This window comes from Sinocyclocheilus rhinocerous, unplaced genomic scaffold (assembly GCF_001515625.1).
Source record: "Sinocyclocheilus rhinocerous isolate Xijiao unplaced genomic scaffold, SAMN03320098_v1.1 scaffold899, whole genome shotgun sequence".
Taxonomy (NCBI): Eukaryota; Metazoa; Chordata; class Actinopteri; order Cypriniformes; family Cyprinidae; genus Sinocyclocheilus; species Sinocyclocheilus rhinocerous.
In genome coordinates this window covers 225,487-230,327 of record NW_015653460.1, presented here as the reverse complement: position 1 = coordinate 230,327, position 4,841 = coordinate 225,487, and the positions used below count along the sequence as shown (strand labels likewise).

Genomic DNA, 4,841 nt, shown 5'->3' with positions numbered 1-4,841 from the left:
TCCCGTTACCATAGAGACCCGGGAATGTGCTCACTCACCAAACCCAGTGACTCATGAGACAAAAACAGGATTCGGAGAGTTTGCCACAATCCTCACATTATCAGCCCATCCAAGTGCAAGGAAAAACAATCACTACACAACGAGCAGAAGCACCAGAAACACTGAAGAGGGCATGTCCACTTCAACATTTTCAGAAAAGTAGCTGAGCAATATGAGCTTAATATTTCAGTCCCCACAATCTTGAACAATGGCTTACATCTTTGAGAAAACAATTTGCACATTTAGGTCATCATACATCAGAATCAGGGACTTAAATACTATAAAAAATGGCAAAAAAAAGTTCTATATATATATATTTTCTTTTTTGCCAAATTTGTATTTTATATATACTATGTCCCAGAGTATAACATCCTAAACGTGGTATAATTATTATATTTTTTAAAATAGATTCATTAATTATATTTTTAAAAGAATAATTTACTTTTGTTTTTAAATATTGATTAATAAATTATTTATTTTATTATGAATTATATATTATATTTTAGATGATAGATAGATAGATAGATAGATAAAATATTATTTAATATTATAAATATTTTTTATATTTATATAAAAAATTGAATTATTATTAATACCATATTTTATTGTTTTTTTATTAATACATATATTAAGGTCCCTGCCTCTAAAATACTATTTTTTAATATATTAATTTATAATATCAGCACAATTATTCAGTATGATAAATAACAACATATTCATGAAAAAATGCACTCAAAAATGTCTATTGACTGAGATTTCCAACAGAAAGTTCAGTCCAATGGATGTAACCAAACTTGATGTGTAAAATGTCACTGATAAAGGAAGAATCTATCTGCTCCTACCCAGCATGCCTTGTGCTTTGCTCTGGTTTCTGGTCTCGGTGCTAATTAACCCAGATGTGGATATTAATATTGCGGTGGAGATGAAAGTGGGGCTGGAGTGGAAATGGGGCAGATGGAGAGGAGAGGGGGCAGATTTCAGGGTGGCGTCAGAGTGAAATGGGTCACTCCCACCCGTGTGTGACAGGAGACTAAAAGCCGTTACTATATTAAAACACCCATGGGCCCTTTTTAATTGCTCATTACCCACTAGGAAAAACCCAGACTGCTCTTAAAGGAGACATTTACACTCAAACGACAAGATGCTGCTGCTGTTGCACGTTTTGGAAGAACCGCTAAAGTTTGTTTAACACTTTATAATAACCTGCAATTTGTTAACATTGCAGCAGTTTGACTCTAGTTTTGAGGTGCTAAGCACAGTCTGATAATAAATAAGGTTTATCAACTTATTATCAACCCTACACTGGATTCTCAAATATTACTATGTGAACCGTGTTTGAACATTTGGAAAAATAAGTATACAGATATCAAGAAACATCGTACAGTTTACATAGATGCATATCTATGGTTTTTCTTTCTTTCTTCATTAAAATCAATCAATCAATCAATAGATCAATCAATCAAAAGACAAGATAAACCTGAGAAACAGTAAAAATACCTTCACATGAAGGAAAACATGTATAGTCAATGCATTATCATGGACACTGTTATTTTAGTATTAAACTATTATTTATGAATATTTTATATAATTAGGTTTATTAGTTTTTTAGTTTCTTTAAAAAAAAAATTTTTTTTTTGATTTAGTAGTTTTGTTTTGATTGTTATTCATTTTTGTTTGTTTTTAAATACATCTATCTAGCTTTAATTAATTTTTTTATTTCAGTTTTAGTCATTTTAGAACTTAATTTCATGTATTTCGGTAAGTTGCCATTGTTTCATTTAAAATGTATGTTTAATTTTTTTTCATCTAATATTTGTATTTTATTAAATTTCAGCTTTATTTCAATTTGTGATTTTTCAGTAGTTTTATTTTTTAGATAACATTAAAAACACTTGCAATGAACAGCAATTTTTTTTACAGCATTTATGAATCTAGGTTAATGTTCATAAACATACTCATGTTTGTTCATAATACATTAACTAAAATAAATGTTCATTTATACCTGAAATGTTAAAATATATATTTATGCATGAACCTAGATTCATAAATAATTTTTTTCCATTTATACATTGTGCTTTGAACTAATGTAAACAAATTAAACCTTATTAAAAATTGTCAAAGAATTTGTCATAAAGGTTTATAGCTAAATGTACACCCAAACATGTTGTAATAAAAACATAAAATATATATGTTTTGCATACACACACACACACACACATATACATACATATATTGTAATTTATGTGTGTGTGAAAACTGTTGCCCCCAAAATCAAAAAACATTTAAAAAAATAATAAACAAGTATTTCTGTTGGAGAGTCAGACTTTAAAATATGTTAAATCAGTCATGATATTTGAATATAAATTCAACTTTTGAACATTAAATTAATCCAAAACATTTCTAACATTTCTACTAAACATTTCTAATCCCAACTCATTAGGACACATTAAACACTTTATTCAATGTAGAACTGACATATCTAATGGTAAAAATCCTGTGCAGTTTGAAGCCCCACAGTGACAGACTTTTCTCAGTGGTATTTTATCAGCATCAGGCCCTGTGTGTGTCCCGGTCGGTGCTTTATCCCATTTCAGTGCGTTTGTGTTCCCGTTTTGTCCACCTGCATAGTCAAAAGTCAGTTCTTCGTACCTTTCTATATCCCGATTTGTGAACAGAGCGAGTCTGGGCAGCAGTGAGTGCACTCGGACGGACACCATGAGCAGGTTGGGCTGGCAGGAGTGGTTGATGAACCTCCCCACATTGCCACATTGTCACGGGGTCCACGAACGTCTGGGTGACCCTATCCCCTCCGCTGTGCTCCTGCACAGCAATGATGTAGTTCATATCTAGGGGTGTCTGGGAGAGCTGGCGGCAACGGGCCTCGTGAGACCTGATTACTTCCCTGGCGTACTCGCATACGAATCGGCCACAAGGGAGGCGCTCCAGAGCCTCCACCCCCAAACCCCTGTCCTTGGTGCTGAAAACACCCAGACGAACCTCCACCCCCTTTTGAACCACACGGTTCTGGCAGGACTCGCTTGCAGGCGCATAAGGCATTGCACTCGAATACAGGCCTACTGTAGCCGCCGTCCTCTCGATGTTGGCTCAGACGTCCCATGCCGTCAAACATCTGGCCGAACTTCAGGCAGGGGCAGCTGTTGAGCAGGCAGGACCGGACACGACACGAGCAGCCCGGGAGGGTCACCGCACTAGGATCAAGGTCACAGCCTGGTCCTGGTACATTATCTGGCACATACTAAAGGATTGATTCTAATTAAGACTTACTGTAAATTGTAAAAAAAAAAAAAAAAAAAAAAAGTCTGAAAGTACAAAATTATTCAGACACCAGATATAATTTTTGATATATTTTTACTAATGGGTGCAGGACACTACTATAGTTCATTTATGCAAGTGAGGATAGCAAAATAAAGTGAACTGTGACATATGTGACCCTGGACCACAAAACCAGTCATAAGGGTCCATTTTTTTGAAATTGAGATTTATACTGTACATCATCTGAAAGCTGAATAAATAAGTTTTCCATTGATGTATGGTTTGTTAGGACAATATTTGGCCGAGATACAACTATCCAAAAATCTGCAATCTGACACCGTGTCTACACCGGACACGAGCGGTGCAACAAAATACTAGAACTCATTATAATCAGTGATGCTGTCTACACTGGATGCGACGCGACGCGACACGACAAATCCCCGACAGTAAACTGCTGCCGCGTTCTATTTATGATGTATTGACACAAATTTCAAATGATTTTCAACGGTTGCTTTGTCGCGTACAGTGTAGACAGACTTCAGGCGCGGCGCGACACGACAACTGTCGTGCAGTGTTGCCAACTAATTTTCAGGGGAAGTTGCTAAAGGAAGGACGATTTGTTGCTAAAAGTTGCTAAATGACGTTGTGATGTCAACGTCGTCTCGTAATCACAAAATTGTGTCACTGCATCAAATCAGCAAAAAATATATTTTATATGTTAATTTAGATTTGCTCGTAAAATAATATAAATGCATAATATAATAATATTAAAATATAAATAACTGTATTTTGCCCCCGTCAACATGGAATTATTGAACACTTACACATTTTTGAACAATTACAATTTAAGTTTTTTTTAATTAGTTAAACTAGTAAAACTACACATTATGAACAATTATAGTTTTAAGCAGTGTATTAGTAGTTAGTTAGTATGCTACAGTCTAAGAAAAGTCTGTAAAAATAGTCTACTATGTTAATATAAAGGAATTTTCCGTATTGATTTTTCACAGGTTTTTTACTTGCGTTTTAAATTATGCATTGCATTTTGTGTTTTCGGGTCACAGGGTTACAATGGATAATGAATAACGGATATAGTCTCGGGTAGCCAGACCTTCAGACTGACGGCTGAAGGTCTGGAATCCATGGCAGCTTTCATTGGCCAAGGCCCACCCATGAGGCCGTTTGACCGACATGTCAAACAACCAATCACAGTTCATTTCATTCATTGCCACGTTTCGGGGTGTGGAAATGTCGCCACAATAACGGACCGGTGTGTTAAACTCTCGGACGTATTTTAAAGATTCTATGCCGCAAAATTTTTCACATACTTTTGAAAATCCAGCATTTAGTTGATCCTGATAAGCGCTCGTCGTCACAGCTGTAAACACGACGGCTTTCTTCTTTTGTGAGGGAGTTTGGCGTCACGGCATCTTTGTTTCCAGGCGGAACACTAAAGAACGCGACACACACGTCTCCCGGAAATCCTGTATAATTCAACCAATTCGATGACGACTTCGAAACTCCTGAAG

At 35.6% G+C, this 4,841-nt stretch overlaps 1 pseudogene; it reads right to left on the bottom strand.

Moving 5' to 3' along the window:
* Positions 1–2,473: 2,473 nt before the first annotated feature.
* The window catches only part of LOC107715778 (histone-lysine N-methyltransferase SETMAR-like), a 6,626-nt pseudogene continuing 4,258 nt past the window's right edge, over positions 2,474–4,841 (bottom strand).